Below are 12,537 nucleotides of genomic sequence, written 5' to 3' on the forward strand. Positions count from 1 at the left end.
CAGCAGAGCAATCCTACAGTTGTGATGGCTGTGGTTAGAGAACCTGTGGTGAAGCAGACATCACATACAAACCCCCACCAGTTGGTTTTTTTTTTTAACCTTCCCTTTCTTATCCCTATCCCACACATATTGATTGCAATGGGAGGGAATTATCTATGCTAGCTCCAGGGCTGGCTCAGCTTGGGAGAGTATGGGAGCAGGAACAGGCAGTTCCATTGATTCTCCTGACGTGCCTTCCAACACCCCACTGGAACATCCACTTGGCGGAACATCAATGCCCATAGAACTTGACATAGGTGTATTGAGGGGATGGGCAGAGGCGTACTTAGCCGCTTAGCTGCCAGGGATAGCAAGCCAAGTGGCACCCCCTGGGGGCGGGGCCTCACTCCGTAGCGTCATGACATTATGATGCATGTGCTATGGAGCACAGCCCAGGCGGACTGCGCATGTCCGCAGCAGCCATGCGCAGTCCTGTGGGCTGCTGCGGATATGCACAGTCCGCCCGGACTCCGCCGCATTGAAGGGATGGAAAAGGGGTGCCGGGAGGCAGCTTGGGAGTCTGGGCGGACTGTGCATGTTCGCAGCAGCCTGGGCGGACTGCACATGTCCGCACATGCATAGTCTGTGCAGGTTGCTGCAGATATGCGCAGTCCACTCGGACTCCCAAGCCACCGCCCAGCACCCCTTCTGTGCGATGGCTGCTCGCACGGAAGGGTTGCTGGGCGGCGGCTTGGGAGTCTCACTCGCGGGGTGGGGGGCGGTGCAGAGTGTCACCCTCCCCAGGCTGGAACATGGGGCGAACCGCCCCCAACGCCCCGTCCTCACTATGCCACTGGGGATGGGGGCTGTTCCATTGGTGGTTCTTCCTCTCCGCCAGCAGAGTGGAACTTTTCAAATGACCAGATGCTGGCTGTAGGATTGAAGCTTGGGTGTGTGTAATGGCATGCCCTCACATTCATTCCCTTCCTTCCTTTCATTGTCTTCAGTGGCAGAGCGTGGAATCTATAATTTCTGTGGTGCCCTGTGTGATGCCAAAATTTGGTGCCCCCCCCCACTCTCACATTCCATTCTAAATAATAGTTGTGGTTTCTCCTGAGGTGCTTTTGCGGCTCTGCACCCAGTGTGACCGAACCAGTCATGCTCCCCTAAATCTGCCTCCCTAAATCTGCCTCTCCTAAATCTGTCTCAGGAGGTGGTGGACTTTCCTTCCTTGGAGGTTTCTAAGCAGAGGGGTCCCTTACAACTCTATGATTCTATGATTATCTTCCACACTGTTGAGACTGTAAGACTCAAGGCAGGTACTCATCTCTTTTTGCTCATACTATTCTCAACAACAACAACAACAACTTTCTGGGGTACTCCACCCATCTGACTGGCCACTCTGGGTGGCTTCCAACAGAATATAAAAGAACACAACCCAACATCAAATATTAAAACTTATCGAAAGAGGGCTGCCTTCGGATGTCTGTGAAAAGTCATATAATTGCTTGTCTCTTTGATATCTGACACTAACAGCAATATGCTGCAGGTGCAATATAATAGTTACTTCACATTTGTAAGAAATTGATCATCTGGTGTGGCAACACCCACACTTTGGAAATCCCTGCCTATTGACACCAGACAGGTCCTTTCACTGTACTCTTATTGGTACCTGCTAAAAAATATTTTTGTTTCTACAAGCCTACCAAGATATGGAGAATGTTGGCATGTGTTTTAACCTGGGTTTTTAGTTTATTATTTATTATTATTTATTATTTATTTTAATTAATTTTTTTAACATTTTAATCGTTTTTACGGGCACTTTATTTGGATTGGCATTTATTTTTTGGGGGAAACCACTTTGAGTGTTGTTGTTTTTAAAGTTACAGGTAGGTAGCCGTGTTGGTCTGCCATAGTCAAAACAAAGTAAAAAAAATCCTTCCAGTAGCAAACTTAGTTGCTCTCTAAGGTGCTACTGGAAGGTTTTTATTTTATTTTATTTTTTATGTTGTTTTTAAAGCAAAATAAATAAATAAATAAATAAATAAATAAATAAATGTCAAAAATCCATATTGGGGCACTATTTTCATTAGGAGAACAAAAGTGTCATAAAAACAGGGTGCATTTTAAAATTTGGTTTCTTTAGTACTCTTCATCCGGTTAGATTGGGGGGGGGAACATGGGGTGGGGGAGATTGAGGAAAAAAATGTTCACGCTTCCTCCCATGTCTGAATGCGGTGAGAGTCTTAAAATGGGGTGTGGGAAGTGGAAGGCACAAAGAAGATTCCACCTAAACATTAGGAAGAACTTCCTGACAGTGAGAGCTGTTCGGCAGTGGAATTTGCTACCAAGGAGTGTGGTGGAGTCTCCTTCTTTGGAGGTCTTTAAGCGGAGGCTTGACAGCCATCTGTCAGGAATGCTTTGATGGTGTTTCCTGCTTGGCAGGGGGTTGGACTGGATGGCCCTTATGGTCTCTTCCAACTCTAGGATTCTATGATTCTATGATTCTATGTCCTTTTTAGGTACTACTCAGGCCTCTTGGGAAAATGAAATACATAAATGGCCGTCTGCAGCTCTGAAAATAAAGCAGCCCACATTCACTCTGCTCCATCTCCACCCTCAGACAAAGCACACAGGTTTCTTGGTCAGTGTGGAAAACAGGAAGAGAGTAATTTTAGCTTGAGTGCTAGGTGGAAAGGGCCAACAGAAGCCCATCCGCCTGAAAGGGTTGTAGCAGCCACTCTGGGCGGCTTCCAACATAGATAAAAACGTAATAAACCTTTAAACATTAAAAAACCCCAAAAAACTTCCCTATACAGAGGTGCCTTCAGATGTCTTCTAAAGGTTGTATATAGATACTTATCTCCTTGGCTCGGGGGTGGCACATCTCATTTCTCTGATGAAAATAGGGAAGTCCTAAGGAAAAGTGGGACATTCCAGGATCAAATCAGAAACCAGGAAGGTTTCTGTAAATGTGGGACTGTCCCTGGAAAAGAAAGAGACTTGGAGGGTCCAGGGGAAAGCCTTCTTGTCACCCCCCCCCCCCCCCCAGACATGGCACCCGGGACGCCACCACCCCTCGCCCCCTGTTGCGACGCCACTGGTGGGAGAAACCTACTGAGGAAATACCCCGAGAAGCAAATCGCCCTGTATCAGCAACCAAGGAGATTTTCTCCCCCTTAATAAAGGAGATAGAAATATCGGAAGCATAAGCAAGCTTCAATATGTCACCGTTGGTGTATGACCAAGGACCTTCGTAAACTGAAGCATCCGTGTGTGAAGGAAGAAAAGCAATTAGCAGGGGGAAAGGATTCCATTAGGTATAGCTCATTCAGTGCAAAAAGAGGAGGACCTTCGTCGTAAACCTGAGCGCAGAACAGAGGGGGGCTGTAATACTTCAAGGACAATTCTAATTGCTCTTTAATTTCTTTATGCATTATCTCCATTGACATATTTCTTCCTCTCAGTATCTACCCATTTAATTTAATTTTCACTAATGTTGCTGCTTTCGGTCGCATTGTGTTGTTTCCCCCCCCTCCCTTCCCAAACTCGGTTTTGTTTAATTATAATTAATAATTCCAGTTGCAGGTAGGTAGCCGTGTTGGTCTGCCATAGTAAAATAATAATAAAAAAAAATTCCTTCCAGTAGCACCTTAAGAGACCAACTAAGTTTGTTCTTGGTATGAGCTTTCGTGTGCATGCACACTTCGTGCACACGAAAGCTCATATCAAGAACAAACTTAGTTGGTCTCTAAGATGCTACTGGAAGGAATTTTTATATTTGATCTGGCCACAGTGATCCATGCGACGGTCACCTCCAGACTTGATTATTGTAACTCGCTCTACGCGGGGCTGCCCCTAAAGCTGACCCAGAAACTCCAGCGGGTGCAGAATGCCGCGGCGAGGCTCCTTACCACGGGACCACATTCATCCAGTGCTTTACCAGCTGCACTGGCTCCCGGTGGAGTACAGGGTCAGGTTTAAGGTGCTGGTTTTGACCTTTAAAGCCCTATGCGGCTTAGGACCCTCGTACCTAAGGGACCGCCTCTCCTGGTATGTCCCGTGTAGGACCTTAAAGTCCTCAAATAATAATCTTTTGGAGGTCCCGAGCAACAAAGATGCTAGGTTGGCCTCAACTAGGGCCAGGGCCTTCTCAGTATTGGCCCCGACTTGGTGGAACAGTCTATCACAAGAGACCAGGGCCCTGCGGGATTTGGCATCTTTCCGCAGGGCCTGCAAGACGGAGCTGTTCCACCTGGCCTTTGGGTTGGTTTCTGTTTGATATTTATGCTTCATTCTTTTATTGGTGGGTTATTTGAAAATGAGACTGCAGTTTTAATATTGAATTTTTAAATTTGTATTTTAATCTGTTATTTTAAATTGATCGTGTTTATGTTTTTGCTGTGATTTTAATTATTGTTAGCTGCCCTGAGCCCGGTTTTTGGCTGGGAAGGGCGGGGTATAAATAAAAATTTATTATTATTATTATATTTTTTATTTTGTTATAATTAATAAGTCAAGTTCATTGCTACTATAAAGGCTAAAAGAGAGAGAGAGAGGACTCCCTTTGCCATTTATTTCGCACAATGTGGGGTAATGGTGGCAGAGAGTAAGATTCCTGCTATTTTCCAACAAAAGGGAAGCCGCTGCGTTTCTTGAAACCCTCCCCGTGAACCCCAAAGTTTCCGTCTGGAGGAACGCTGGCTTCGTCCCGACACAACAAAAGCAGTCAGTTTAATGAAAGTGTATTCAAAACGTATTATGAAGTAGGCATGGGTCGTGATCCCCAAAGCACTTGGTGCAGAAGAAGCACCATGGAGGTCAATGGGATTGCCGTGGAGTAAGCGGTCTGAGGATTCCAGCCGCTACCTTGAATTCCTTCATGCTCCCTCTCTTTTATTTCCCTGCTTGTCCAGACATCAAATTTGGAAGCATTTCCTCTAATGCTGAAGGGAAAAGGGGTTTTTTTTTTTTCTTTTTCTTTTCCAATCTCAAGTGCCTAATTAGGAAAAAAAGTTTCTCTGCCTTTCACCCCTCCACTCGAGTGCGGCTGCTCTCCAGAGCCCCATCTACAATTCAGGCATTTATAAACTTAAGAGTGGAGCAGCAGGAAGCTCTATCCCATTATAGTGTGATAAATGAAAACAACAGACAGAAAATAGCCTCATTCAAGCAGTACACCTGCTTTGTGCCTCTTCGGATCCTGGCTGAATTTTACAACGGCTCTCCCCCCCCCTTCCTTTTTATTTTTATTTTTTGGAGCTGGGACCATAAGCAGAGACCAATTGGGGAAATCATCATTACTGAAGTCTCTGAACCGGCCACTTCAGATAGGTTGCCTAGTTCTTAGGTTATCCTTTCCCAAGGGCTATAGACTTCCCTCAATTGTTTCCATTTTAGAAGCTGCCTTTGATTCCGAAGCTTTCAATTTGCCACAAGTCCTAGTTATTGCACGAGCTATTTCATCTGGTGCCCATGCAGACATGTTGTGCTTAAAGTTACCAGATGCAAAGAAAGAGAGCTTCTCTCCCCACTCAGCCGAACTACGCTTTGCAAATACCTTTAATAGCTGTGTAGGAGAAGGAATTTCTAGGATCTCTCCCCCCCCCCCAATTCTTAATCCTTTATTGTATACTCTGCTCCGCATGCCACTGTTCCTGAATTTTGGTTTAACTAGGATAAATACCCAGCTCTACCTCTCATTTAAACTGGAAACAGTGAGAAGAGTGAATGTCCAGTGTGAGTGTGTGGGGGATGGATGGCAAATCTATATCTCCAGATGTTCTGCTGAGTGGATCCCTGGACTCCTGTCCCAATGTCCCACCCTGTCAATTCAATTTATTTGTATCTCCCCTCTCCCATGTTACTGATGCTCATATACACATAGAATCATAGAATCATAGAGTTGGAAGAGACCACAAGGGCCAACCAGTCCAACCCCCTGCCAAGCAGGAAACACCATCAAAGCATTCCTGACAGATGGCTGTCAAGCCTCTTCTTAAAGACCTCCAAAGAAGGAGACTCCACCACACTCCTTGGTAGCAAATTCCACTGCCGAACAGCTCTCATTGTCAGGAAGTTCTTCCTAATGTTTAGGTGGAATCTTCTTTCTTGTAGTTTGAATCCATTGCCCCGTGTCTGCTTCTCTGGAGCAGCAGAAAACAACCTTTCACCGCCCTCTATATGACATCCTTTTATATATTTGAACATGGCTATCATAAGGGGTGCCTTAACCTTCTCTTCGCCAGGCTAAACATACCCAGCTCCCTAAGCCGTCCCTCATAAGGCATCGTTTCCAGGCCTTTGACCATTTTGGTTGCCCTCTTCTGGACACGTTCCAGCTTGTCAGTATCCTTCTTGAACTGTGGTGCCCAGAACTGGACACAGTATTCCAGGTGAGGTCTGACCAGAGCAGAATATAGTGGTGCTATTACCTTCCTTGATCTAGACGCTATACTCCTAGGCAGGCCACTGCCAGAAGCATGACACAGTCATGTGTACAATTTTATGAACTACGTCCAGTGCCACTTCCACTATCATGCATTTAAGCCACCAGTTGCCGAGGATACCCAGTGGGTACAGTGTTGTTGCAGTCATCCCTTGCTTTTGAGCTTCCCATAAAGCATTGGGTTAGTCACCAGGATCCTGGACTTTGATGTGTCTTTGATCTGATTTAGCAGGGCTCCAAATGGGACGCGGGTGGCGCTGTGGTCTAAACCACTGAGCCTCTTGGGCTTGCCGATCAGAAGGTCGGCGGTTTGAATCCTCATGACAGAGTGAGCGCTTGTTGATGTGTCCCAACTCCTGCCAACCTACCAGTTCGAAAACACGCCAGTGCAACTAGATAAATAGGTACTGCTGTGGCGGGAAGGTAAACAGTGTTTCCGTGCGCTCTGGCACTTGTCATGGTTTTCCGTTGCACCAGAAGCGGTTTAGTCTTGCTGGTCACATGACCCGGAAAGCTGTCTGTGGACAAACACCGGCTCCCTTGGCCTGAAAAGCAAGATGAGCCCCATAACCCCATAGTCGCCTTTGACTGGACTTAACCGTCCAGGGGTCTTTTACCTTTTACCTTAGCCAGGCTCCAATGTGTGGGAATATGTTTTGTAAGTGCTTTAATTAACCAGGTGCATTTATGGTTATTTATGGTTATCTATGTTTGTTTATATTTACTTAACGATATCCTTCCGCTTTGGAAGGAAGAGTGAAAAGGGGATCCGACAGGCAACTTGCTGCCTGGATCCCTCCGCGGGGAAAAAGGCTCCAACTTTGAATAAGGTAACGATCGTTAGTCTTCTTCCCGCCTAAACTTAGCCCGGTAACAAGTCTATAATTGGTTGTTATGCTTGTTGTGACGTTGGTTGTTCTTCTAATAAATAGCTGCCGCTCCCTGTTTGGGTGTGGAGAAAGTGCGAGGCAAGCCCAGCTAGAACATCGCTGTGTGACAAGCCTAGGTAGAAAGAGAAACTGAAACCAACCACGCAGGGTAGCTAAAGCCTTCTTCATCAGACTGCAGTCTCCGTTGTTTTTATTTCATTTTCGTTTTCACTTTAAAACCTTTTATTTGGCCGTTAGTTTTTGGCCACCTTTTAGTTTAGTTCTTTTATTTTGCGGATCATCTTAGAACTCACAGACGCTCGTAGAAGAATCACGAGGCATCCATCATCCGAACTCACAAGCTCAACCTTCAGGTTCCAGCCAGCGGACCCTTTTTCACGGTGCGGTGGGAGCAGGGCTCCAGAATTATCGGCTGTCCCATCCGCAGGCTGGCCCCATAGCTGGTGCCCAAAAGGCATCGGCTATTCCCACACCTATGTTCATCAAGTTTCTTTTTCTGCAGCATTTTTACACCTACGCATAAGCACAATGTCACACAATATATCCCCATGGTGTATGAATCTCAGGAATAAATTTAGAATTCTTGAAACAATTACAAAGCAATCCTATCTACATTTGTTTGTGATGCATGAAACAGCCACCAACTTATGTGTGTGATGCACAATAGAGCCACCACCTCATTCAGATTCTGCTGGCAGCCAGTTTTTTTCTTGTGGTTATTCTTCTCCCATTGTATCCACAGACTGCCCTTTTCACTGGCAGAAAATGAGGTTTGCAGCACTCCTATGGCCCAACACCTCTACTTCCTTGTATATATTTTTCTTTCAGCATTCCCTAATAATGCTTGTAATTGCTCGTGCAATTTTGAATTGTGCAAAGGGAACTTCATCCCCCACAAGTACTTAGGAGGTGTTAACAAATGTGAATTCCAAAGCGCAAGAGGGTTAAACTCTGGATTCTTCCTTTTTATTTAACTCTTGGATTATTACTTTTGGTCCCAGCTAATGATGTCCGTCATTCCATGCCACTCCTGTCATTGCAGTTGTCTACCTTGTGGCCTCTCATGTCAGATCTGATTTGTATCCATAATCTCATCTTAATGCTTGCTAGGCCATCCTACCACTAAGATTCCTTTTGACATTTTTATCTAGCCACACAAGTAGTTGGTTCATGTTTGTAAATTTCACTCAACTTACTACCTGTAATATGAGGATCATGTCTGTAGTCAAGCCAATCTGGAGGTCCTCCTTCAGGCAAAATGTCTGGGGGATTGCGAGATAAACCAAAAGGGGTTCAGTAACACTAGACAAATTTCCCGGGGAGGTTGTGCACCCCACTAAATCATCTGTGGAGTGAGACACATAATTTGCTTATTTATTTTATTGATTCCATAAAATTTATATACCACTTGATTGTAAAAAAAGAAGAAGCTCTAAGTGGTTTACAAAGAAGAATAGAACAATAAGATTATTAGTAAAACCATTCAGAACTTAAAACAAGCACCCAACTAAAAATATACCAGCATTCTAGATATTTGGGTAGGTTTGTCTAAACAAAAATGCCTTTAGCAGGCACCAAAAGAGTATGTTGAAGACACTTGTCTGATATCAAAAGGCAGGGAGTGTTAGAGATTTCAGAGTTGCCTACGTGCAGAATTGCAGCTGTCTATCTCCAAGCAATTAAGCAATTAGCTAGTTGGCAGAAAGCCCAGATCTGCTCTCTCTCAGACCCTTAGCAACGGCCTGTGATTGGTCAATGAGTTCCTAAAGAACTGAGCTCTATGTGAGAGTTTTGTGTTGTGGTGTTAGTGGTTGGTGTGTAGAAAGTGGTCAGTGTAGAGAGAGAGAGACAGAGAGGAAATGATTTTATGTTTTGTTTCTTTTATTTTGTAAAGTCTGTAAATAGTAACTTATGGATGCTAGTTGCTTCAATCAATAAATACTGTATATAGTTATCCAGTGAGTTGCTGAGTTCCTGCGTTGAGCTGTCTAGTCAATTTCACAACAGCCAGAAGCTTCCAGAAAAGTCTGCGTCTAACTCTGCGGTGTCCAGGAATACGTTATACTCCTGACACTAAATCTTAAGAGGGAGTCTCAAAGTGTAGGTGCTACAACGCTAAAAGATCGAGTTCTTACAAATCCAGAACAGATATTATATGGCACCTGTAACAGTGCCAGTTCTGCAGATCAAAGCATTTGAGTGGGCATATACGGTATGTGATAAGATGATCTCGTAGGTACAGTAAACGGCTTCCAACTTATTGAGGGCTTTGTATACTAGTAGTAGTAACACCTTGAACTTGGCCCAGTTGCAAATCGGCAACCAGTGCAGCTCTCTGAGCATGGGTGTTCTATGCTGACAAGGCCTCGCTCCCGTCAGCAATCGTGCTGCGGCATTCTGCACTAACTGCAGCTTCCAGATCAAGCGCAAGGGAAGCCAATCATAGAGAACATTACAGTAATCCAGTCTTGAAGTAACCAATGCATGAACCACTGTGGCCAGGCTTCCCCAGTCCAGGAATGGTCAAAGCTGAAAACAGGTGTGAAATTCACAACCTGTTATGGCTTGAAAGAAAATTATGATGATGTATAGATGGTATTTAACTCCAAAGAAGCTAGCTCGGATGTATCAGAATGTATCAAATAAGTGTTGGAAATATATGTAAGAATTATGAAGGTTCTTTCCATCATATGTGGTGGAACTGCAGGCCTATTGGAACTTGGAGGAGAAGGATGACATCAACCCCCTTTCCAGCAGCAGAAGCCAAGGAGGCTTAAGGTTTGCCCAGTCCCATTACATGTCTTTATATGCAGGGTTTTTGGGGTAGGTGTGTGTTCTGGGGGGTAAAGTAGCATTAAGATATGAGACCCATACACAACTGCAATAAGAAATGTACAGTCCATGAACAATGAGTTATTTGATTTGATGGCAGCTAAGAAACTGGACAGGGACGTGGGTGGCACTGTGGTCTAAACTACAGAGCCTAGGGCTTGCCGATCGGAAGGTCGGCAGTTTGATCCCCCACGACGGGGTAAGCTCCTGTTGTTCGGTCGCAGCTCCTGCCAACCTAGCAGTTCGAAAGCACGCAGTACAAGTAGATAAATAGGTACCGCTCCAGCAGGAAGGTAAACGGCATTTCTGTGCACTGCTCTGGTTTGCCAGAAGCGGCTTAGTCATGCTGGCCACATGACCTGGAAGCTGTCTGCGGACAAACGCCGGCTCCTTTGGCCTATAGAGCGAGATGAGCGCCGCAACCCCGGAGTCGTCTGCGACTGGACCTAACGGTCAGGGGTACCTTTACCTTTAAGAAACTGGACACATGAAGGGAAGAGAAGACAAGGAAAAGGGTAGAGTAGATGAGTTCAGGTATGCAGGATATGGAGAAGTTTTCTCACCTAGTATCAGGAAGAGTGAAATTTTTGTCAGAAAGGTGGAGAGCATCAATGGAGAGGTACAGATATATGCAGTCAAAATTTCATAAAACTTTTCCTAGCTTGGACCACAGAGACAGGTTACATACTTGAGTCTTTTCCATGCAATATCCTCCTTGCACCTACAAAAATAACACACCCAGAATATGGGTTCAGCATCACGACGTAATGAAAGGGTATTTCTTTGTGGGATTTAATATTTAGTCGTACAGTTTCTCCAACTTCAGTGTGAAGTGTCTCAACAAAGGAAACATTTTAGTTCTTGATTCTTTCACTCAGATAAACTAACATCCCCCGGAGTGGGCCCTAATGTCCCCATTGGCCAGTTGGACCCACTGCCAGGGGAAAGTCTGAACAAGGACTGCCGGCATTGGCCAATAGCTGGCAGCTGGGCGATCAGGCCTGCCATTGGGCCTGCCACTTGTGGTGTTTGGGGCCTAGCCGCAACACTGACCACCCAGGAAGGTGTGCGGACTTAGAGAAAGACTGCAATCCAAGAAAGGTGTGCAAATAGGATTTTGAAAGAATGTAGGTTAAGAGTCTGAATAACGTCTAATAACTTTTAAATAAAGTATCTGAAGTGTTGAGTCCATCAGAAACTTTGAACGTTCACCCTTCACTAATGTGAACAAGACCCCTGTTGTATTTGCCACATCTCTTTATCCTCTGTCCAGTCAGAGAACATCACAGAGCATTTGTGCCTGATGGATGGAATAGCTTATGGCATGTCATAACATGATCGAAAGTGACATGGTGTGTTAAAATATTGGTCAAAAGCTCCCAGGGTGGTAAAATCTTCATGACACATGAAAATGTCTTGAAGCAAATACTTCATTTGTTGCATGTCTTATCCTTGGCCTATGCACCAGATAGGCATAGTTTTATGTTTCCAGAATATTTGGGGCATATAATATTTGCTTCCTCCGCCCAAAGAACCATGAGCAGATTTTATCTAACCGTAGGTGTCAGTGGAATGGGCCAGCTGCATTAGCAGCAGGCAGGCAGAGTTACAAGCCACAAGTGCGGGGAGACCTGAAATTGCAGCAGCAGCAAAATGGTTTCACAGAAGCAGGGAATTAACTTTATTTTCTCGGAGTTGTTGCATCTGTAGCCCAATTCATCCAGCGCTGCCTATGACTAGAGACAATTTTCTCTAGCAGCTGTTAGTGGTTTAAATGTACCAGGAGTACTGTTGCCTGCATGCTGAATATATATCAGCTGAGCTGAAACTACTCGCTGGTTTTTGTTTCATCTTTTGAAAACAGTGACAAACCGGCAACACATTTGAACCAGATTTTAGGACTCCCCTGTGTTCAACAAGAAGTCAGATAGATAGGAATTTTGTTGGCTTCTGTCTGTCTCAGTAGACAATGGAGTGCGCCTCCAGGGGTGAAGTCAGACCACTGGAGAATCACAGTGCCTATAACTGATAACTGTTGCTTCCCACATTGTTTTGCTGTGTTAGCAGCACTGGGACCTCTCTGGGATGCATACCTGGGCAATGTCTCCTGGGCTGCCCAGACAACAAGACCGCCCTCTTAGCCTCGCTGATGTGGTCCAAAGGAAAGCAGAGCAAAGAGTTGCCAGAAGGAAGCATCCAAGGTGCCATCTAACCATCTTATGGACTTCACTCTGGATTTGTGTAGGTAGGGTTTCCTCCTTAGCCGTTTCTTCTCCCAAAGATGTCCCACAAGGCAGCAGGTATGGATTTTTCCACTGGGTTTACTCCCGAAGCCTTTCTCACAAGGCAGCAGAGGTTTAGGATCACAGCTTTCCTTTTCCTAGGCGA

This window comes from Lacerta agilis, chromosome 9 (genome assembly GCF_009819535.1).
Source record: "Lacerta agilis isolate rLacAgi1 chromosome 9, rLacAgi1.pri, whole genome shotgun sequence".
NCBI lineage: Eukaryota > Metazoa > Chordata > Lepidosauria > Squamata > Lacertidae > Lacerta > Lacerta agilis.